The sequence below is a fragment of the Xenia sp. Carnegie-2017 genome, unplaced genomic scaffold (assembly GCF_021976095.1).
Source record: "Xenia sp. Carnegie-2017 unplaced genomic scaffold, XeniaSp_v1 HiC_scaffold_2, whole genome shotgun sequence".
Classification (NCBI taxonomy): Eukaryota; Metazoa; Cnidaria; class Anthozoa; order Malacalcyonacea; family Xeniidae; genus Xenia; species Xenia sp. Carnegie-2017.
The window spans coordinates 2,279,995-2,304,986 of NW_025813482.1; the positions used below are offsets into that span (position 1 = coordinate 2,279,995).

A 24,992-nucleotide genomic window follows, 5' to 3' on the forward strand; every position below is an offset into this window, starting at 1 on the left:
TATCATGAATTTATATTTTTATTTTATGCTTTTTTTGACAAAAATTCAACTGTATCATTGCTGTGATTTTACCTTAAATTTTGATTAGTAGTTTAATAATTTTCTTAGAATAGTATTTTTATTATCTGATTTATTTTTTTAGTTACAATTTATGTTTAGTTCATACATTTTCCTGAAATATTTAAGTGCTTAACTGTTTTTTGATGCACAATTCATTAGACTGTTACTTTATCTTGTTTCTCAAGCAGACCAAGTAATAAATTTTTAAGTAATTCATCCTTTTGACTTAATACAAATCCTAGTTTCTGCATTCTAAGGTTTTCTGCTTTATTTTTCGGCGAATAAATGGACTTGACATTAGAAGATGAGCCTTTTTGTTTTTTAGATCTCTTTCCCCACATTCCGCAGCACTGACGTTTAGAAATGTTGTCCTCTTCTACTTCCGTTTTATGTACCATTTTTCTGTTGCCTTTTTTCGTGTAGTCCGCTATTTTCTCTCTGTCTTCGAGAAACGATATTTGGGAAGCATTTTCATGGATGCTATTTTCCGCAAAAATAGCAGAACATATTGTGAGTGAAGTAATTGTCAAAAGGAGCAGCTTCATCATGTTGAAGATCTTAAAAAAAAAGAAATGCTATTTCAATGTAAAATGTTCTTTTTGTATGTATATTTTCTGTTTAATTAACTCTTTTGTTTTCTTGCTTATCACTCAAAGCATAAGTTCTAAGGAGCTTAAAGTAGCTAAATTTTTTTAGAAAAAGTTGATCATAATCTCGCTAATCATGTGCGCAAGCTCTAGCTTTGCACAAAAATTTCTCATCGTTTCAACTAAGAATAAGAGCACAATTGACGACGTATTGATATTGACAGTATTAGTTTGGCTACGAAAAGAAGTTTGATTCATGAAAAATTCAAAACTAGTTTTTAAAAATATCTTAAATCAGAAAGTGTAAATGTAAAGTATGTAATGTCGTGTAGTACCTTCTTCTTTTTCTCTTTGTTCAAACTTGCTGATTTATGTTCTTTTTTGTATAACTGATACAAAATAATACCTGAGATCAAATAATACCTGAGGTCATAAATTAGATCTTTTATATAACTCATTGTGCTAGTCATTAACTCATTAATAATGAGTCCTAGGGTGATATAAATCTAGAACAAATAATGTTTTGAAACACCCTTCACGTTTTTCTTTTCCTAAAGTGCTGCCAAATTCGCTGGGCATGCTGTTTCCCATGTCATTTTTGGTTTACAATGATGCCCACTTCAAAAGATAATTGAAAAAAATTATCGAATTATAAGCCCACAAAAAATAATTGAGTTCTGAGTTTTTTCAAGTTTGTTGCAAGTGTAAATACTTCAACAATTAAACTCTGCTAAAGTTTTGTCAATTAACTTCTAATGTTCTTTAGTTCATGGTTACCTATTGCATGACTTTAGAAGCAGCAAAAAAGTAATTAATTGGTTTATATTACGAGAGAAGCACCATAAAATATCAGAGTGTTTATTTTAGTTGTAAAGAGCGTGTTCTGGACACGAATGAATTCGTTGTTTGCATTGGAAAGGTAAAACATTGCACGAGTGAATGAATGGGATGATTTTAACATCCAGTTATTTTAAATTATTCGTGCTGTGTTTCAGCTGAAAATATTTGTTATGGAGGTTATAGATTTGTAAGATAAAGACAAAAAGATGTAAAAGTGCACGTCATAGTCACATTATGCCATGGAGAAATGATTAAGATATGGTCTCCTTTGAATATAAATGAGCTTGAAACAACATGTTAACATTATATGTATAACAATGCTGAAATGACGAAGAAACTATGTTTTAAGACACTTTGGTTCCATCATTCATAATGCAAGTATGCAACTTGTTGCTGTGAGTGTTCTCAATTTATGTAAATGACGTCATCATTCAAAACAACCAGAAAAAATCCAGATTTCCAGATGCTTTGGTTTTGGGGCTTCATTGTTGATTAAAAACGAAATTTTATCAATACATAACATGGGATGAATTTTTATCACGTGGGCTCATCTTGATGTAAAATGATCCGCCAATAAAGATAAATAAATGATTGTAGAAAAAAATTTTTTCATTCATGACAATTAAGTAAAAAACCCTTTATTCAGAGTCAAACTGTTCTTCCTATACAACGAACAGGGATATGACTGATGTCCATAATAAGCTGCAATTTTTATGACGCCAGTACATGCAAATGTCATAAGCATAAAATGTCTTAATGAATCTTCATAAAAGAGTTATTTGTGTTTCTATATGTACAATGTTCACCGTTCTGCTGGTGTCTTGTCTCTGACGATAAAACATATCTAGAAGTTATCCCTTTTGTATTTCTTTCAATAACTCCATACTAAACAATTAAATGAAGTACTCTAACTTTTAACTCACGAAGCCTTTTTTTTATTGTAACATGACTTTTCATGAATTATGACAGATTTTTGCCTTTTAGCCTACAATAGACATTTGAGAGGCACAATAATTTGTTATTGTACATTCAGTCTGCTTTAATTTTATCTATTTTCAAACTCTTTTAGTTTAGCTGTATCAAAGCTCTTTATTTTAACTGTTCTACAGCTCTTTTATTTTAGCTGTTTTAATGCTTCTCTATTTCAGCTATTTTTAGTTTTTCAGTGGCTACTAATATGAACTAAGGAAGTGGATATTTTGTTGGCGATGCCATAGTGCTATAATAATGCTTAAAGCAAACCACGCTGACGAAAAGGTACAAAATGTAGAATTTTTCAATTTGTAGCTATACAAATAAAAAGTCGCATTAGTTGTGCCAAGCTGCCAACGAAAATTAGTGAAGCTTTATTTTCATGATCTAAAAACCAGCTGTACTGCTGTATTTGTAAATTTAAATAACATCTTGAAACAGCCCACTCAGCACAGAATTGATTAAAAACCTGTCACTATCATGAATTGATATAATCTTCTATACTTGTGCGGATATTAAATTTCATTTGTCACATATGCATATTTAAGACGCAGCGATGGGTATTATTATTTAATAAAGCGAGTGTGGTTGAAAATTTCATAGTATTCTTTCACTATTTTTAATTTTAAATTTAAACCCCAATAAATACCAGTCAACAGCTGATTTTGATTTTCCCTAATCTCACTCCAAATATAGCTCGGCAGCACGAAGTAGGTAGAGAAGAGGCAACATTTTAATTTTGCGTCGGTCAAGATGTCGAAATTCTGGGGGAATAATGAAAACCAAAGTATGGTGCACAAATGAGGGAGAAAGTAACTGACAAAAACTTGTGTTGCGCTCGCATGTTTTCATATGTGTATGCTGTAGTTCTTTGCCTGCCTTTATAATGGTGAAATTTAAATTTATTTCTGTCGGTATATTTTTCCGGAGGGAGATTTTTACAGATCAAGGGGAAGCGCACAAAACAATTAAAATCCTCCCATATCGTTGATCTCTGTTTATGGGCTAGATTCTTTGATGAAGCATAAACAATATAGTTTTAAAAAACTACAGAAAATACTTAAAAGTTAAAACTAAACCGCTCAAGATATATAAAGGTATAAACGTTCGCAGGTTATCTCAAACATCAATTATATTTAAATTGGACGAATGATGCAACTCACATGATGCATCGTGCTTGTATTTATAGTTCATTTCGGCTTTTATAGCAATCTTTATCTAACACTCTTTTTCAGTGCTCTGGTGAAGTAAAGCAAATATATTTCTCTTTCGAATTGAGATTCAACAGAGCAACAAGCACAAGGAATTTGAACACAGGCAAGGATGATATGCACAGATTTAGCCTTTAAGACCTTGCCACATCCGAAACCTCTCCATTCTAGAATTAATGGTAGTCGGAACTGGATTGTCATTAATGAACAATATAGTTGTACCCATGTAAAAATATACCTGCAACAAAGTTCTATTTTATCTTGTGAACATGTTGTCTAATCTTAGGGAAGTAATTTACTCAACTTATTTGTTGAGTGAACGATGATATACTATACTTTCACAAAGCGTTTGAAAGACAAATGAAGATATAGCTTGTATTTATCTCAAAAAAATGGATAGAAAGAAAGCTTCAAATAAAGCTAACCACTGAGCCTTCTGGTTTATGGTGAAATTTGGACAAATTACGATCAAAGACGATATACATTGAAAGTCCTTGCCAACGCAACGTTGAAATAAAGGGACACGCATGTATATTTATCGTTCATATATTACACAATCATAATGTATAAAGTCACCAGACTTTTCTTAAAGTACTTTATCAAAACTAATTTGCAATACATAGACTTGAACACAAAACCAACCTGATATAGTTAAACACTGATAGTATTTTTTTGCTGTATACCAAGTTGTGGTGTTAATGAGTGTTCGACTGTGCCTAGTAATTTTTTGCTGACATATGGGGCCGATGCAGCACTTCCCTTTCTGATAATAACTTCTAGATTATGTATTGAACATCTCTAACGTCATCATAATTATATAGCTATATCTAATATCTTTATAGAACTTTTACATCTTCATAGACCTATTTATCTTTATAGAATATGAGTGTTTTCGTCTAGCTATATTTCAAGTCTCTGTATACATTGATTATTGATATGTCTATGTCTTTATACATCTTTAGAAATCTTCCATTCACTTAATTTCAACTTTCTTCTCATCTATATTGCAGAGTATATGCTCCTATATAGCTACAACGTTAAAATGCAAACTGAATGCTTGCATTAATTGATTATAGCAAAAATTACTCTTTCATGTAACTAATATTACTTTTTTAAAACCGACATGGCAGAGGTTAAACATATATTTATGCATGTTGGCGAAATTTTATTACTCCTCGTATTTTACACAACTCTTTTTGCTCAAACCACTCGCCTTAAAAACATTTTTTCGCTGATACCTTTCAAACCAAAGTTTTTATATCTCATACATCTCATACAATAGCGCGTCAATCTTACTTGGAAACATATATCTACATTTTGTTAAACGATGAGGTAAATCTAAAAAGCGTTTCCCAACTTCAATATGAAGACAACAAAACGTCAGACATTTTGCTGGTGAAAAGCTGGCTTTTGTTGCCTTACTGCAGTTATTTTAATATTGTAAAATGGCGGAAGATTTTGCCATATATAGCATATATAGCTACTTTAGTTTGATTTTCTATTATCATGCGTAATAGTAGTTATGAATATGCATTGAAAATTATCAAAAGACTAGTAAGCGACATTCAATATTTTCCCATCTTTAGACATCTCTTGCAGTGATAAAAAAAAATTTTCAATATAAAGCTAGTTTAGAATCAATTGATTTGCCCTCAAACTAATTGAAGAACTGTAAACATGAATTGGACTAGATTAATTAAGTTGTCATTGAGAAACATGAGATTTGACGTAGGTTAAATGCAGCTAAAGCAATTTGATAAAATAAACCAGGTGGTTTTGAGTGTTTTAATAACATAACGTATTTTCATCAATTAAGGCAATGTTTGATGATACAATTTAGACCTAAACAAGAAATATATTACGAATGCGTGTTTTTTTTCTGTGAAAAAAATCATTGTTTCTACCATTCCGTTAACCAAGGATATTGGTTTGCTTTTTCGTACTCAGTTGAAGAAAGGAAATCGTTATTCTGCTCGCAGACGTTTATGAAATAGTACGCACTAAAAGAAGAATACATTGCAATAAAAGATAATTTTCCCTTTTTAATTGAAATACGATGATTTTTAAGACAAGGCTTTTATTTTCTTTTTAATTTTGGCATAAAATGGCATAAGACTTCATCATAGACAAACACTGCACCAATATCCTATTCCAAAGAGTTTTCTTTCATTTAAACACTGTATATATTTTAAGCCCAATTATTTTCAATCATTCAATATAAGCAAAAAAGGCACTCAGTGGTAGCGGCAGGATTTAATTTATGCAGGGGGAGGGCAAAAAGGGGCACTCAGTGGCAGCGGCAGGATTTAATTTATGCAGGAGAGGGCAAAAAGGCACTTAGTGACAGCGGCAGGATTCAATTTATGCAGGGAGAGCCCAATTTTTTCAATCATTGAATAGAAGCAAAAAAGACACTCAGTGGCAGCGGCAGAAAATTAATTTATGCAGGGGGAGGGCAACAAAACACCCCAACGCATTGATTTATATGACTGACATTTTAGACCTCAGTACGTGAAATATTATAAAATTACATATATAAAGACCCTAGCATGGTAAATACTCCCTTTCTCCAATCCCCTTGCCGGGCCTCTTAAGGTACTGCTCACAACCACTGATAAAGTGCTCACAACACATTAAGTATGAGTCAACGAGGATGGTATATTTCTGATAAAGGCGTACGCTGCCTAAAAAAAGGCGTTCATCTACTTGTAAATATTAATGAATTTCAATCACAACACAAATTAACAAAACACTGATGCGTTTTTTATATATAGCTAGTCGGTGGGTTTGAATTGCATTCTGAATGTTGATACTGATGATGCAAAGCATGCATTAAAATTTTTAGACACTCTATATATAACACTAAAACTTTGGGAAACAGTTTTATTTTGTTAAAAAATGTTTATAGAAACATAAAAAGGTCTAAAAAACAGACCAAAAACCATGTCCAGCCGATAATTTAAAAAAATATCGTAAAAAACAAATTTTGAAGAGACTAAACACATTCAAATTACAAAATATGAATCAGAACAATCAAAACTTGTTCTGATTCATATTTTCTAATCTCAAGATGTTTTTTTCTTCGGAATTGTTTTTTACTCTACAAAATAGCTTAAAAGCTTTAGATTTTCATGTCTATTTGAAATGTTGGACGCTTTTCACAAGCCCTTGTTTTCATCTTCATATAAATTGCATGCCACGGGCCACCAATTCCATCAACTAGAAAAATCATCGGGAAATTCGGTTCGCGCTTATCAATGACAATGTTTTAATAAAACAATTTTTCTAAAGGGAACAGCTAGAATGACTATGGAACCCAATCTCCATAACCATAGTTTAGCGTTTCCATGCTGAAAGACAACGCGTCTTAAACAAGATAGGATATATTGATTCTAAATTATAAATGGCCAGAGGCACCTCTTTTTGAAATATCAATTCTATTTTCTTGGTAAGCTCTGTATAATGTTTTTTTGACTAAAACGTGTAGGTAGTTGTTGATATATGACCTCATGATGATAAACGAAGGAGTTCCTTAACAAAAACCTTCCTCTGGACTCATCAATTAACTTCATTTTGTTTGTTTATTAATCCCATATTAAGTGACTTCCAATTGATATATTAGGTTGCTGATGCACAAGGGGCCATAGGCTTCATTTATACTTATAGCTACAAATAGAGACTAATATATCAGACGAGAAAATGTGTAAAGTACAATGAACCAGTATACATCGTTTTTATTAATATGACAGCGCCTTGCTCAACCTGTTTACTTCAAACAACTATTATGATAAACATGAAAATTGAGTATCGACTACTGCCTAATATAACATAAAGATAGAAATGAGACAGGTAAACAAATTTTCCCGGTTTTAACGAATCTGACATATAACAATAAACAATAATTTCAAAAAAAAAGCAAAAACTCCAAAACACATTTCAATGAAGTTGCAATGATGGATGTCGTAAGCAAACGTAACTCGTCATCCACAAAATATTGAAAAGAATTCTCAGTTAAAGTTTGCAAAAATTACTGAAAAAAGTGAACAAAAATTGATTTAACAGTAACAGGAGTTTTTGTCCGTTTACAAAGAATCACCATCTTATTAATTGTGTGGAAGTGCATATGTCTACCATATTTGCTATGAAACAAAACATTTTGAATTTAGAAAATTTGCAATTTCAATTTAAAAGAAAATAGCTGTTTTTAATGCATGGAAACTGCTTATTTATCTCGATTAATGTTTCTTTACAAGCATATCCAAATCTATTATAATATTTCAACTTTTACATGACCCACTTTTAGTTGCTACATTATTGTGTTTTTACTGCTTCTTCATTTTTTCTTTTTTTGGCAAATTTTTTTGCTGCTATTCCTAAAAAATGTTGTCGATTGATAATTTCTTCAGCTAGTTTCATTACTTCATCATCATAGTTTGGTCTCATTCTCTTGCGCAGCTCTCTGCCCCACAAACCATCATTCCACGACAACGTGTGTGTTAAACACAAAAGCAGAATCATCAACAGCAAAACACTTTTCATTTCCTGAAAACATTCGAGAAAAAAATAATCTACCATATTGTGAAAAATATATTCATAATGTGCACAAGGCAATGAAATCTTTAAACTTTAAAAAGTTTAAAGATTATTTTGGACTTCAAACTGAAGTATGCATTTAAAAATATAATTTGCAGATTTTAACTTATCCGAAAAGCACAAAATTACATTAACAAACGATATATGAAAGGCCCGAATGGTTCATTTCTCACACAAATTTATTTTTCTCTACTCAACATGATGAAACTACTCATGCAACATTGAATGAAGAGGAAAAATCACAATCTACTTACCTTACCGAGGATGGACAGGATTAAATGAGAACAGAAATATTTGTAAAATTATACACCGTTTATGCGTTTGTAGCTATTGCAAATGATTAGTTTGGAACCGTGCAATTTATACGTTATGAAACGTGAAAGTCTAAAAAACGACAAAATTGCTTTTAGCAGGTGTTGGGTGAAGTAAATTGCCAAAACTGGCGGGAGGTGTGAGATTCTTCAAAAATGAAGAAAATACCGAAACTTATCACCTACGTTAAACCTAATTTTGACAATATACGGTGTTTGAACAATGTAACACGTTTCATATGCAAGATGAAACGATATTTTCACTAAAGGGAATAGTTCATGCCAAAGCAGTTAAAGAAAGTTTCTTAATAACACCAGTTAAACAAATCTAATTATGAGGAAATCACGCTGAGAGGAGTTATTTTGGGCTCAACATATCGATCATTGATCTGGTTTTTTCTGAATTGGCTGAATTGGTTTTTTGAGTATTAATAACACAAGCTTTTAAATAAGACCAATACATTTAATTTTACCTGGCTACTTTAATAATGTACTAAGGTTCATAAATATGTTTGTTAGAAAAATTATTTCTGGTATAATATAATTGAAAAATTAAGCTCTCATAATTTTTCCACACTTGAATTATGAAATAAAAGAAGTTTACTGTGTTTGCTCATGCTTATGCAAACCGAGGAGACCTTGGGAGAACTTGAGAGCAGATCAGTTCAAGCACTAGATAAAAGGTCGAGGGTTCACAAATGCTCGAGAATTTTAACAAATATCTCAGAAGTTTCCATAAGCCAGAGCAAATACGAAAAACATCTTTTATTTTTATTATAAAACTGCAATAAGGCGAAACAGATAAATTCAAACAAACGTTTTAATTTTTCTTCAAACATGTATTCATGATTGATTTTCAAATTCTCTTTGATTGTTTTGATTGATTGTGTTCAGATCGGTTTGCATAGGTCAATGCAAACTCAGCTGTAGACCAACCAGCTGACGTGTTTTATTGTTGTTATTTTATAAATAACATCGAAACTAATTGCAATAGATTAAATAGAATTTTGTGCCGTCTTTATCAATTATTATTCTGCACAACCAGACTTTATATGTTGCTCTGTATTCTCTCGGTGATAACTTTGCACTGTAGAGATCAAAATATCTTATGGATACCTGCATGTGTTAGACTACACAGCAATGAAATGATTACTTTCTGTGTTGTGTAGGAGTTTTATCTATAATTCATGCTGCTAAGGTCCTCGCAAAAATAATATAAATGCATGAGAACAAAATTTTCATCACTACGTGTCTATGTAATTAAAAATCTTGTCAATTTATTCAATAGAAAACACTTTAAAAGATTGCAATTAGAAAAATCGGTCTTTTAGAAGATGAGTAAAGTACAAATTTTGTTGACTTCATTTAAATTCCTGTCATAATTGACCTCAGGCGGGGGTTGGGGGTGGGGTGGGGGAGACACGTGATATTTTACATGCAATTCGACTTTTATTCAGTTTGAAAGATCATATAAGGGAACGGAAATATTCTTTCGTAATAAATACAGCACTCATTTTCTCCAGTATTCATTCTTCTAGGTTTTTCGGTGGTTGGATTTGTTTGCCATAACATGAATACCAAACAAAAAAGTAAGTCAACGTTACGCATTCTGTAAAATTATTTTATCATTTAGACTATTTAGCTCATACATCCTCAATTCGTAAGTTTTATTTTATAAAGTTTAACTTTTCGATTGTATTGAAATGCGAGAAGTGATTGTTTAATTATTCAACAAATAAAGGTCTTTTTCAGTCAGTAAGGGATGTCTATGAGTCGATTTGCTTGTAAATAGATCATTTTCAGCAAAATATCACAAGCAGTTTTATTTCCTAGAAATAGCCTTAATAAATATCTTGCATCACTCCTGATTTTACTTAATTCAGTGATACTAAGGCCCTCACTAAGGCCTTCACACGATACCGGATAGTATAGCACCGGTACGAAAAAAGCACTTTGTTCACACGATGCCGGATTCGTAAGACGCAACATAAGTTCTTAATTCGCCCCAGTACTTGTACGTGCAAGTAATAACAGCGATGGTTGCTTATTCATATATTTCGTAAGTAAATGAGAAATTTTTTGTCAGATAACAAAGTAGAGTTTTTCTTGAGCGTATTAAGGTTTTGTATGAACGGGCGCAAGTACTGGAATAGTATAAAGTCCAAATACGACCAAACATATGTTGCCATTAGGCCATTACAATAATACAAGAAAGAAACTTTTCACACTACGATAATATATTGTTAAAAGCTTAAACATGCCTTGCTGAAGATATATTATATTTGCTGGCGGATAGTTTGTATCTCTGTGTTCGCTTTTATTTTTGAGAAATCGCACGAACTTTTTAATTGCCAAAGTGGAACGTATTTGATTCGAGCGTTCACACGACAGCGGAACGTATCGGATCGGTTTTCATACCACTTCCACAGGCTGCGGAAAAACTATATAAAGCGGATTGGATTGCAGCGAAGCCGTATGAACGCAAGGCCTATCCGGTACGAAAAGTAATCCGGTAAAAAACCAATCCGGTATCTTGTGAACAGGGCCTAAGTAGGGTTGCTAGTTTTTAGCATCGAGATCATCATTTATCAGTTGAAAAGCAAAGACAAGGAAAAATTATGCTTTAAAAATTATCCGTTTATGTCTATCGTAAATAATAATGCGCGATAGATTTTTTCCTGCACCAATAAATCGCATTCAATATATAAAAAGTAACCATTAAGTTTGGGATGGACGCTTCATAAATGAGCACACAATTTAGCATAAAATATTATCGAATGTAGGAATTCTTTAGATCATGTCGTGAAAATTGGCGATAGATATACATAGTCTTGTGGTTTGATGCCATTTCTGCAACCTCTTTGAGTGGCCTTTACCACCCGCAGTGGACACAATGAGTGAGTTAAGAAGATGGAAAGACATGTAAAGGGAATACTGAGTAGCTAAAACTAATGAGGTTGAAGAAACCGGAGGTATTTGATAGAAGACATGGAGGAGGGAGACAGCACCACTGATTCTAATGAAAGGGAATAAAGGTGTGTAAGAATGTAACACGACATCTTCCTGCTCTCACTGTATTCTAAAGAGCTTCTTGATCTGGAATGATAAAGTTTGAAGTGTGTAATATACCAGTTTAGTATGCCAGTCTTCTGATTAAATTTTTGCAAGATCAGGGTGGCGCAAGATATTTTACAGGCACTCATTTTATAAATTTTGAAAATTATAATAATTATATAATTTCCCTTTCGTTTCCTTTTCCGTTACATTATTGTTAGTGGCATAGAAGTAAATTTGAGAAGGATTTCCAAAAATAAATAGTTCATTGGATGTAGTTGTTTATAGTATGTTTTTTTTCTCTGACTGAAATTTCCATCATGTGTTTTTGCTTTGATTTAAATGTGCTTTGATTTAAATGTGCTTTGATTTTGAACGTTAAAAGAATCTTAAACTTCAAATTAAAGGTCAAATTCCATTCCAGGTAAAACTGAAGTAGATTTCTCAGAATGCTACAGAAGTTTAACACAACTATAAGCCAGATAAGCCAATACGTTATTCCATAGACAAATGGTATTTTGATTGAGGCTTCCAAAATAGATTTACGGCGATTTTTAGTCGTTTGATTGGTGGTAGATGTTTGGAGGCAATTATGATAACTACCTGAAATCTAAGCGCGCATGATAGATTTAAAAATTATCACAGCGACGATCATCTCTTAACAAATTTTGGTTATTTTTTCTTAAATTGAAAGCAACAAAATTTGTTAATAACGATTAAAAATTATGGCATTGTACTTATTTGATTTGAAATCATACGAAATCTCAAACACGTAGTAAATTTACGTATACATGCTTAATGAAGAGCAAGATGTTGATATTACATCAAAATAGGGTAAACAATGTCATGTGAACAATGTCATGTCATGAAACATGCTTCTAGTTAACCCAAGTCCCCCAAAAACAAATTTTTAAAGAGTGGAAAACAAATCAACCTTCTTCAGCTGAATTTAAGGGATGTTGATATTTGAACTTTAGTTTTAATCGTGTTCCAATTAATTACATGTGTAAAAGTAACATGTAAGAGCAAGTTTTGGAAGAAATTTTGCTGCCTTCAGTCAGTGGAGCGGAAAAGATTTTAGGGGAGATGATCTTCATCGAAAGTTCAAAACAAATGTATTTTCAAATCAGCAATGATCTAAAAACCATGCCTTGATATAAAAAAGCTGCTATTTCACTCTGTATATCATTTCCTTTAAGACATTTTATTCAGACGGGGCGTTTCTTATACCGTATTTAAAAAGTGTTAGCTTGATATATAATTTCTAGCGGGTATTCGCATACACTAATTGGATGACTGTTGCATACTGTAGAAAATATTAGAGCACATAGGGTTGTATACCCCTCAGCTTTTGTAAAATAGCTATGTATAAAAACTCAGTTCACACACTGATTGAAGATAAAAATTGTTCGCGTAAAAATGTTAACAGTTCTATCAAATATACAGACATCACAGTTAAAAGTTTGCCCAGAACGTAGTAACATTCTCTAAAACTGATGCAGATGCTCGCCTCTAAATGGAGATTTGGTTTCCATTTTGTTTTCAAAGAGAAAATTTTTGTCAGGCTTCAATATCAAACAAATGATAATCTAAATTTACTCATAATCAGTAAACGGTTGTAAGTAGCATTTTCTATTTTATAAAAATTAGTGAGATGTCAAAAATTCTAAAAATGTGCTGTTGTAGCTAGTACTTTCCTCAAAGACTGAACTGGGTATCCTGGCAAAAATTTTATATGAATTTTCATGTGCAAAATGATGATTTTCATTAGTAAAATGAAATATTTTATGTGTCAAATTAGACTTTTGTATGCGACAAATAAACCTGACATTGTTATGAAATAAAGATTGCCATACATTTAAAGAAAAGATTTGATACATGTAAATTAGTGATTTTCCAAATTTGCTCATTAATGATGCAACAAAAGTTGAAAAACAAGAATGTTTTTGAGAATGTTTTTTACCATTCAGACCACACATGTCTGAATTGCCGGGAGAGGGTTGTGAGGCAGGTTGCAACAATCAACACTTTACTAAAATTGTTATAAAGTTTAACATGTCACACTTTATCTTCCAACTCCTTGAAAAAGTACATATTTGATATTTCAACCCCCCTCCCACCCCCATTCTCAATTTACTTCCGACGGCCCACAGAAAACACTACCCCTAATTTAAAAATGAACGTAAAATTTAACACAATACAACATATGTCTTACCAGAGATTGCATATTTTTTCTGTCATAATATGCGCAGAATGATCCAAGCCCATACTCCGTGCAGCTCTACAAAAGTTGCTCACGAAAGATACTTGTGAGGTTTTAGTTGTAGTTTGTAGCTTTGTACCTACCACTTGAGCTCAATCAATTAGTTTTAATTATTTCCTCGTTTATATTTATTGTATATGATTGATCTTTATGGTCAATTTTAGACAAGACTTTTTATGTACAATAGTCAAATGTAAATTTTTCTGTTGTGTTTGATATACGAAATACGAATGTCAATTGTGTTGCTCATTTCAATTTTGAAAACAACACTTGGAACTTTACAACATGCAACTTTAAAACTTGCTTTACTTTAAACATGCTTGACAGTCTTTTTCATAAACATTCATCAATTATTATCGTTGGTAAGTTTGACTCACATTCTGCTTGTTCATAGATTGTATGACACATCTCATACTAACCTTTATGGAAAAATAACGACTTAAACCATTTGCCTGTTATTAAAGAAAGTTGGAATTTTGTTAGCACAGTTAAGTGCTTTCAAAAATATAACTTAAAATTCCAATGAATCATTATTTCCACACAAAGTCAAAGATTTGACCGATCGTGCACAAAAGCTAAACGTGGGTTGATGAAGACATGGAAAACAATAAGTAGCTATAAATATCTGACATTCTAAAATTATATCTAAATGTAATTTCATATAAATACCGTGTTAAAAGAAGAAAGGAAGTTCAATCTAAAGAAATGACTACTAAATATCAGTTTAAAATCTAAACTGACATTTAGGAGTTATTTCAGTACGAAATCAAGCATTACAGCGTTATTAGCATGTGTGGCTTAACTATTTTCAATTCTTCTTTGGCATAGATTTCTACGACATATACCAGCCAAAGCAAATAGTCCTGCTTTGTTGTTTAAATGCCATAACCACCCACTTCTAGTTATCTTGAGAAATTCTGTTTCTCTAACTAGCGTTCAGATATTCTTCTGTAATGAATCTACTTCTGAAATGAAGATCGAAACTCACATTCATATATGCATGTTGCAATCACCAGCAAGCACAGGATTCCAAATGATTTAGCACGTTTTGTTCTTTATGTTCTACAGGATGCATAAAAAACTGATCATCTTTTAAATTAGCCCACACTTAAAATTTTCATCATTCGGCTGTAGTTGATCCCCAAGAGCCATAAACGTAGTTAAACTTACCTGGGATTTGCACTGCGTAGTGGCTGCAATATAGATACTGTATTAAATTGCGTTTGTGACCCTTTTGGGATCAATTACTGCAGAATCATGCACTTTGGCTGATTTCGACGATGATTAATTTTTTTATACATCCTTGATTGTTCAAAAAACGAAGACGTTTAGAAATTAACTATTTTGAAATTTTAATACCTGAATACTGTGCTTTTCCCACTGGTGCATTATTGTGCATTACTGTGGATTGATTAACACAGAATGGACATAAAATAGAACGCCTACCAATTAAAATCGTTGCGTATTTTTTCACTATGCATACGTGACTTCCAGCAATATACTTTCACAAAATACATATGGAAGAGTATTGCACTTGAATTTTATTTTACATTTAAAGAAAAAGTTTGCCGAAAGTTTCACCAAGAGTTATCATCTTGGGAAAGAGATAAGGTACCAAGCTTTTGCAGTGCAGAACAATATATTTGTAAAAACATCTATATTTTCTATTGCGATCGTGCTGAAATATCTCGCTGAAAGGCGTGTCTGTTTTAGAATTTTCTTTAGAAAAGTGGGGGATACGAACATCAAAGGTTCCGACACGAGTGGACCTTCAGGTAAAGCCCGGCGCACACTGTCAAACTTGTTGCGCGTACTTGCTATTCGTGACAAGTTGAATTGACAAAAATTCCTAGTGTGCGGGAAAGTTTTGAACAGCATTTTTCATTCGTGACGGATGAGCCAAATATCATACGTAGTTGATATTTTTTGTCAACAACCGACAAAACAAAATTCTCGATTTCTTGAACACCTTGAAAATTGATAAACGATGACGATTTCTTTGACGACGAAGAATTGCCACTGTTTTTATTGCAACAACGATGCTGCACACAATTGAGGGCAGCGAATCATGGGAAATGCCACTGTTTTTCTCCATTTTACACGATTTGATCCCCTCGATTGTATGAGACATCGTCGTAACAACAAAAACAGTAGCAATACTTATTCATCGTCAGAGAAATCGTCGTCGTTTATTCATTTTCAAGATATTCAATAAATCAGCCATTTTGTTTTGCCGTTTTGCCAGTAGTGCGCGTGCGAATTCCACGCTTAAAACATGCAGTAAAAGGCAAGGAAATGTCACGTTTCAGACAAGGGAACATAATGAAAAATTTCTCGCACTCAACGCTTGAATGCAAATGGTAGTATCACAAACTTTTTTTATTTATTCTTGTACTTTAGAATTACATAGGGTACGTGTAAGCAATTAAAATACTCGTAATAAAAACAGGTTTTTCATTCTACTTTGTCATGAATTGTATAATGAAATTATATTGTTGAAAACAAAGTTTGCATGGAAATCTAGTTCACAAATTATTTACATCGCAACACTGGGCCGTGAATCCTACCATGTGTATAAAAGAACTAATTTTTTTCCATTGGGGTCACTGGATAATTCAAACTGGGGATTGGGCATGATGCTAGCGCCCAAAAAGTGCGAGAGGTCTAATGGAAAATTTACCCTGCTTGTCCACAAAGATTATTTATTTTAATATTTAAATGGATAAAATGAAATTACCTCCGCGAAAGAGAGGTGTTTAGGGACAAAATCCCTAAAAAGTTTACACAGGATTTCTAAAGCGATATTTCCTCGTGTTTCAAGTATGTATACTGGAATTAATGATTATCTAAAAGGCACATATTTCTGCTGGCTACAAACAACAAACAAGGGAACTTTGCTTTGTTAGTGGATCTAAATGTGTGAATGAGAGTGCTAACTCAATGTCTCAATCATATCTTTAAGGCATTCTCTATGCTGATATAAGCCAAACGTTTATTGAGCATTGACAATTAAACGTTGTTTATCGCACTCCCTTTGCGAAGTTCCTGTTAACAGAAAGCAACAATAGTTACATGGCTGTTTGAAATTGGTATTATTGTCCCCCCATACACCCATTTCTTTATAGATTTTGAAAAATCTCAAAATGACTCAAGCCCTGTTCTCTCCATTCCGATTGAACTGATCTTGCCTGACAGTTGTTAAGATTTTGACTGTAAGAGTATTCTATGCGCGAGCCCATTTAGCGCTTTTTTACGTTCTTTTTGGCGTGGGATCCCTAAGTGGGATTTCAGGCAGTGTTAAGTAAGGACAGATCCAACGTTAGTCAGCTTTTGTCGGCTTACAGCAGATCGTTATTATAGATATGTTCGCATTTCAAAATCATTTGATAACTTTTGACAGCCATTTCTTCTTTAAAATTTATAACAAATTCTTATAAAGGTCAGTTTTGAGTTTTAAAATATCTGAAATAATTCATTCGACTAAAATTGAATCGACAGCTGGTGTAGAGATTTTAAAGTTTTCCGTGAGATCAGATTTATGTTTGGTGATGTTCTCAAGAATGGGCAGTTTACGATCAGATTAGTATATTCTCGATAATGTATATGATCGATCATTTTCACTTTAATAGTATTTATAATAACTAAAGTAATTATCTCTACAATTAAGTACTTATCTGCTACACGCATTTTTATCTTGTTTATGTAATTACACCAAAAACATAAAATACTAAGTAGTGTTGCTTATTGTTTTTATAATAGTCGCTCAAAAATTATTTTAAAAATTAATTTCCTTAAACTTTTAATGTTTAGATTCTGTTTTTTTAGGATAATGTGCAAATTCAATTTGCCCAATTTCTTGAGATACTGGCAGGCGCATGCTTTCACTGCTAAGGTTAACTTGATCTACTGTGGCTCCTTTAGATGCAACCCGCCCACTCTCGCTGTGGCTATTAAATTCTTTCTCGTCAAGCATATCTAAAACGTCTGCCATATAATTTTTTCTGGCGTTTTCTAGTTTCAGCTCTCGCCCCCAGAGACCATCACGCCATGACAGACGTTTTTCTTTTTTACTTTGTACAAATGCAATGACTAAAGCCAGATACATCACGATTTTTATCGTTCTTTTCACTTCCATTATCTGTAAAGCAGTTGCGATATCAGTACTTGTTATTCAAGCAAGTAAAGAAGTAGATATACTAATCAGAAGAGCAGTATAACCAAATTTTTCACACAAAGTGAACAGAACAACAAAAATTGCCATTCGTATGTAATCACCTATTAAAAAAAATAGGATGAAATTTTGATCTTATCAAATTCCTTGCGCAAAAATTCGATCTAATCATAAAAATCTCCGACGTATAATCTCCTCAAACATCCTTAACTGAAATTACTGAAGTGCTCTTTTATCTATAAAACATTAGTTAAAATGTAAAAGCATGACGATGGTTTTCAACTTTACTGAAGGTTCAGATCAAACACATAAAATATAATGTTGCAAGATTAACAACTGACCAAGACAATATTTAAGCATATATATGTATTAACCTGTCATAGAAATAGTATTTTAGAATAAATTTCCTCATCTTAGCAATAGTTAAAAATGATGATCTTTCCCACGTTTCTTTTAGTTTGATCAAATATAGCCCGATTTGACCACTTGAAGGGCTGATTACATGAGCCCAGGTATTTGGGATTCAGCCAAGCGTTAAATGATTTTGGAAAAATGGAAACGATTCAATACTCCTCACCAGATAAATCTTCTCAAGCAATTTTACAATACTCTGATTTAATAACTACGCAAAACATTTAAAAGTTGGCCTGATTTGGCCTACAAACAGTTGTAAGTATTGCGCTTGAAGTTTTGCCTCCTTTCAATGACACGAAATTATCTCGCAGCCCACTTAATCCCAGTCAGCCGGGATCATGTAAACAACCCTAAACAAATTCACTGCATAATGAAAGCCTAGCTTATGCACACTCGTTTTTATCAACTCCAATTTTTATGTCTTCTTAAAATGTTCAAAACACTAAACTAACTTTAGAAATACCAAATATTTGAGCTCATTACACATTCAACATTAATATTTTTTTTTCAAACAAAAGTGATTGCCACAATAGCTATTTGGTAAAGCTTCAAGTGTTCCCAAGAAAATTTAAAGATTTAATTAAGAAAAGAAACGTCGATTGCTTGTTTTATGCCTGTTGGTTAAGATAAAATTAGGCTGTTTCATTTAAAAGGTCAAATTAGACTTGATACGTACAAGTTCTTTATTTAGTTTCTTACAAAGCAAAAGATTTCTTTAGCGAATTCATAGTGAATTCAATGCAACCTCTCATGGTTCTTATTCCTTTCAAAGTTATACAACAAATTATCATCAATTGAATTTAAACCGAAACAAAACTTCTTGTTGACAAAAAGAGTAATATTTTTTGATAAGTATTACGCGTGCATACAAAACATAAAAATGGAAACTTGACAATATTTAAACTTAGCAAATGAAGCAAGAGCTGTACCATTACCTTTAAAATGCCTACTTCGTATAACCTTCAACTTGTAAAACTGAGGATGACAACATTCAATGATAATTTTTGATAAAAATCTTCATGATTTATAGGTATACTCTCTATCATGCAGAGACGTAGGCAGTTAATAATCCCTGCATGTCATCATGCCACGGTGGTCGATTATTGCTTAATTTACACCTGTGACTTCCTAGGTGTGTTGCAGTGAAAAAAATTGCAATGACATGCCAAATAAACACTTTATAAACAGACATCACGCATTAACCTTCACATATGTTAAAGTTCAGTATACATTTTACAGTTCACAATAAATGTTAACACGTTTTAGTTTTTGCATATTCATATTAATACAAATCATTGTTAGAATGTTCTCATTATGTAGATATACATACCGATAAAAGAAACGAACTGTACATATGCATAAAATTTTATGAATATATAAAACATGAATATATTTACGTATATATATATATATATATATATATATATATATATATACATACATGTTACTCATGCTATGTGAGAAATAATTACATGAATGCATAGCATAAAAAAATTGCCAAAATATTTACATGTATATAGCTATTGCTTGAAAAATTGTAGATTTTAAAGAGCATGCCAATTTATATTGTAAGCGTTTTATGTAGCTATTTAATGTCAGGATTTTTATTGATCTAGTAGTGCATGCACAGTATTCCAATTAGTTGTGTAAATAAGAGAGTCATGGTCTTGCTGTGATATTTAATAACCACCTCCTTATGAAGTATGATGTTTTGTCTGAGCATCCACAAGACGTCAACTCTAACTGTTAAGCTGTCTGTAGAATTTATTCTTCGATTAATTAAAGAAAGCCTTCTGAGTGTGCCATTTTATCTTCCTTTGTAGAGTCACACCGACATTAAAGAAAGTTCAACTATCATGCTGTGCGATAAGCATGTAGTGTCTGCATATTATCTTAAATAAATGGCAAATTTTGATAAGCATGCCTTTGAAATAATAGCGTTCCTCGAGATTTCTTATTATTTGAATATAGACTCACAAAAAATCAGTCCATGCAGAAAATTCTTTTCTGTTTCAAGTGTAGATAGAATTTTTCAAGTAATACTGGAAGACATTATATACACTTATTTTGCAATCAAACAGGATGAATAAATGAGCTTTGACAGCTTGCAAATTGTAGACTTTGATAATTTATTTAGGCTCAACACATACATCGTTTGATAACTTTTTCTTTTGAAAATCTAAAAAAAAATCAAAGGGTTGTTATGACATTAACACAATACACTATATATAGACTAAAATATTTCTTTTATCCAATTTATTTGTGAAACCTTCAGTTCAGACCACTGTAAAGATTTCGAGAAGAAAAACTAACTGAAAACTTTTAAATGGTCTGCGTAGAGTTTTGATAACTTTTTAATCTGCATAAACTTTATTAATAACACGTATAAACCACGCAGAGCTTCATTATTTTATGAGCTAAAAACCATGTTTAATAAAATAAAACATTTGGAAGTAGATACCAGTCAAATTCATAACAACAACGATGTTTTTTGAATTTGATAATGTGAAATATACACTAACTTACTCGGAGTTTCAGCAAGCTTTCCATAACATGAATGATTAAGCAGTTTACTCTCAAAGAATTGGAAATATAATGTCACATAAATTAAGTATATAGATAAGAAAATATTTGAAAGTTTTGAAGGAGAATTGAATGAGATCTACAATGAGTATCAAAAATGTTTTGTGAGGAAACTTTTCTAAATTAATAAATATACAAAGCTTGAAAAAACTTTAGGTCAAAGCAAAGTATAGTTGCAGTTGTAACTGCTCATTTTCTCATTTTATCCATTTATTCATCTATTATTGATGGCTGAGTAAACAATGTTCTGTCGATGTTATTTCTATCCATCTAAGAGGAGCCAGTTAAAAGGGGGGAACAAATGAACTTATGCTTTCTATGTAATTTTTCTATCGTTTTTCTTCATTTAAATTTAGCTATATTTTAATAAAAACGTTAAAACAAATAAAGTTAAAACTTTAGTCTCATTAACAAAGGTCTTATCGCTCATTGCTTTGAATAATTAGCTTTTGTTTTCACAATATGTATGAACTGATTATTGTCTGCTTTTTCCAAAATGATCAGTAGTTTCTCGTATAAATATTGTAATTCAATGCATATGAATTTAGATGAACAATAAAGTCAACTTCTTAATTAATGTGATGTGTCTCAGTAAAATCTATTATAGCCACTTTGTGTGGGTGCAGAATACAGTCCATTTTAATGAACAGAAGAAATTATGTGAAAAAAGTAGGTAAATTTTTAAGAGTAGAGAAACAGTAATTTCTGCATCTACAGTCATTCTATAGCTATAAGTTTAAAAAATTATCATTAATTTCTTTGAAAAGCTATGTGTCAAAAAGCCTTTGCACAATGATCCCAAAATATTTATGTAGCATGATTAAAGAAAGTTAGATCTTGATAATTCTTACGTCTAGATATCTCACAATTGATAACAAGTAAATGGAAATTTTTTCAAATCTGTATAACAAAGACTGTCTAATTTACAGAACTTAGGAAAAAAGCAAACTTGTTTCAAACCACTTTAATAAAACCATATTTCCTTACTTATGTTTATTTCTGCTTTTTTATCAACATTTCTTGCAAAAAATCAGGAAAATTTCCCGTAGACATTATGAAACTTTTGAGCTGTGTGAATATCACATGTCAATTTCATTGCTGGAAGCCTGGAACCCAATAATGCTAAAAAGAAATTTGAGTCCCTTTATTCTTTTTGCACATAATTTGAGACATGCAAAAATTGCAATCACATGGCTTACAGTTCCATCCAATGATCTCAAAGCTTTTCCGCTTCTGATTATTTTTATTTTCCAACAGTGTTTTTGTAACTGCTGTTCACATTTAACCATTTATGAATACAAAGAAAAAACAGCGCAGACTTAGCTGTTGAAACTCTAGATGAAATTAACAGTCATGGCATAACAAGTTTATTATAAAGGTTTTGTACTTATTCAATATATGAATAGTTACTAAAAATGTCTTTATTATAGCATAGCATCGATCATCGGACAAAAACCTGATTATGTCCTTTCCCCATAATTTCCCATGGGAAGGGCATGATTTTTCTAAACGTAAAACAAAAATATTGTGAGTGATGAAAGTCAATATTGTACAAAAACGCGTTTGCATTTATTTTAATTTCATTTTCGTACTATTTTACACGTGCCATCTCATTATACCATTGAACTTCCTGTTTGAGAATTTGCAATTAAAAAAAGCTGACTGCACGAGTTATAAATCATTTACCAGGTTTTAAATCTCTCCACCATTTTTGTTAGTAACTGTAAGTTTACATTGTGGCTATATAAATTATAATTTGTCGTTTTATTTTATTTACAAAAAGCATGGAATTCAAAGTTAAAAAAAATAGCACAATAACATTTTGTTTGTATTTTTTTCATAAACAATTGAATTTGCACATGCAGCTCACAAAGACATGTGATAATAAAAAATGTCATGTTAGTTTTGACATTGGACGTTATTTTCCTTCTTTCAAATTACTCTCAAATTTGTCTTTTACTGTTTATTAGTAATCTAATTAAATGTAGCATAACTAGAATTTTTTTAATAGCCCAAAAGGTTGACTGAAGGAAGTTTAGTTATATAATGACACGATGAAAAAAAGCGAGAGACAGGTCACACTAAACAAAAAGGATTGATACTAATAATAAAGCGTCTATCGCCACATGAATAGTTCTTGTGAGCTAAAAACCCATCTAAAGGTAAGATGAAATAATTTTAATCGTTTTTTGTGAATAAATTATTTTGCAGGAGATGATTGAACGAATCATCGAAATGAATCTTATGATTATAAGTCTCTGACTTTACATCTTATGACTTTTTTTAGTGACAGAGAAGAAGCTTCCAAACAATCGACGTACGTAATAATTTTAATTGTTTATCCGTCTGTCTGAAAGGTTGCATGGGGTAAATAAATATCGGTAATTGACTTGTAAAAAATGTCAATTGAGCCTTTAAGCTAGTCTCACAATCAGGGACACTGCATGAGCAAAAGGAAAACAAGAATCAAGAATCATTATAAACGTGCAAAAGATCAGTAGTCGTTGAAGTCTCGCATATTCCGTTTAGGATCTTCAGGTATTTTCTCCGAAAATAAATTTCTCGTGGTGTTATTCCACTTTTCTTCAATATTGTCTAAATTTCTACTTTATGAATACCTAAGTACAAACAAGTTGTATTTAGCAGCAAGACAGTTTGAAGGAATTAAGAGGTTTGATAAACTGTCAAAATTAGGGAAACTTGTTAACAAATATGGATAATTTTCTGTAAATTTCCTGTAACTAAGATATAAGAGACCAAAATATAAGCTGAGAGTATAAGAAATTTCCTACTGCTTGTGCTCCTCCAACTAAATAGTTCTCATTCTTTGTTTGCATAAAGCAATGAAATGTATCAATTTCTATGCTGGTAATGAGGAGTAAAATTTGAGTCGCTTGATTGACTATGCAAAATTGCAGTCAAATGACCTAAAATTTTATGGAATAATATTAAAACTTTTTCGTTTTAATTAGTTGTATTTTTCTCTTAGTATTTTTCAACTACTGGGCACGTTGCTATTGTAGCCATTTATGAATATAAAGGCAAAAAAGCGCTAACTAAGCCATGAAAAATATGAACTTTTTACCATTTTTGTGAACTTTTGACGCAAGCGAGCATGAATATTTTGATATTTAATCTGGCAACACTGCACATATTCAACATTTGAATAGATACTAAATCAATGATAAACGACATTATGATGGCATCAATCATAGAAACCAAACTTTATCTTGCCTTAAATTTTCCTGAGAAGGAAATTCTTTGTCAACAATGCAATATTGTAGAAAAACGCGTTTGCATTTTATTTTACATTCATTTTCATACTATTTTACACGTGACATCACAATACCTCAAAAATTTCCTGTTGCTGCCTGCACAAGTTGTAAAATTTTTTGCAAAGTTTTGAATTTGTCAACCTCTATTGCTAGTGACTTTCTGTTTCATTACGGCTGTAAAATTCTAGTTAGTCATTGATTTCATCTCTGCAAAGTATAGAATATGAAGTGAAACAGAAAGATTACACAATCACGTTTTGCTTGTGATTTTTGCATAAACAAGAAAAATGTGAGTATAAATTGTCCAAAATATTCTCAAATTTTTTTTACTGTTAACTTGCTATCCAATTAACTATAGGGCGTAGTGTATCTAGAATTCTTTTTTATAATACAAAAGATGGACTGAAGGAAGCATAGTCATTGACAGTAATAAAGAAAAACGAAATACAAGTCACTCTCGAGAAAAAGGGCTGATATAATGATATGGAAATAAAGCAACGCATGTCGTCGCATTTTAATTAAGATATACTTGACAGACAAACATCCTTGTAAAGCTATAAAAGAAACAATTTTACTCATTTGTTTGTGAATAAATTTGTTTGAAGCTGATGATTGGATGAATCGTAGAAATGAATCATATGATTGGACAAACTGAAAA

At 31.8% G+C, this 24,992-nt stretch overlaps 4 long non-coding RNA genes across 4 annotated transcripts; 1 reads left to right on the top strand and 3 right to left on the bottom strand.

The window, feature by feature from the left end:
- On the bottom strand, positions 1–1,050 carry LOC124440212. Its single transcript, XR_006946611.1, has 2 exons — positions 983–1,050; positions 1–617 (listed from the first exon to the last, which is right to left on the bottom strand). It is a non-coding gene; the product is annotated as an uncharacterized LOC124440212 (long non-coding RNA).
- A 6,821-nt stretch (positions 1,051–7,871) lies between these two features.
- On the bottom strand, positions 7,872–8,596 carry LOC124440205. The gene is made up of 2 exons (XR_006946608.1): positions 8,518–8,596; positions 7,872–8,212 (listed from the first exon to the last, which is right to left on the bottom strand). It is a non-coding gene; the product is annotated as an uncharacterized LOC124440205 (long non-coding RNA).
- An 8,895-nt stretch (positions 8,597–17,491) lies between these two features.
- LOC124440204 lies at positions 17,492–19,472 on the bottom strand. The gene is made up of 2 exons (XR_006946607.1): positions 19,412–19,472; positions 17,492–18,029 (listed from the first exon to the last, which is right to left on the bottom strand). It is a non-coding gene; the product is annotated as an uncharacterized LOC124440204 (long non-coding RNA).
- A 3,668-nt stretch (positions 19,473–23,140) lies between these two features.
- LOC124440756 lies at positions 23,141–24,922 on the top strand. Its single transcript, XR_006946752.1, has 3 exons — positions 23,141–23,221; positions 23,347–23,376; positions 24,693–24,922. It is a non-coding gene; the product is annotated as an uncharacterized LOC124440756 (long non-coding RNA).
- The last annotated feature ends 70 nt before the right edge of the window (positions 24,923–24,992 follow it).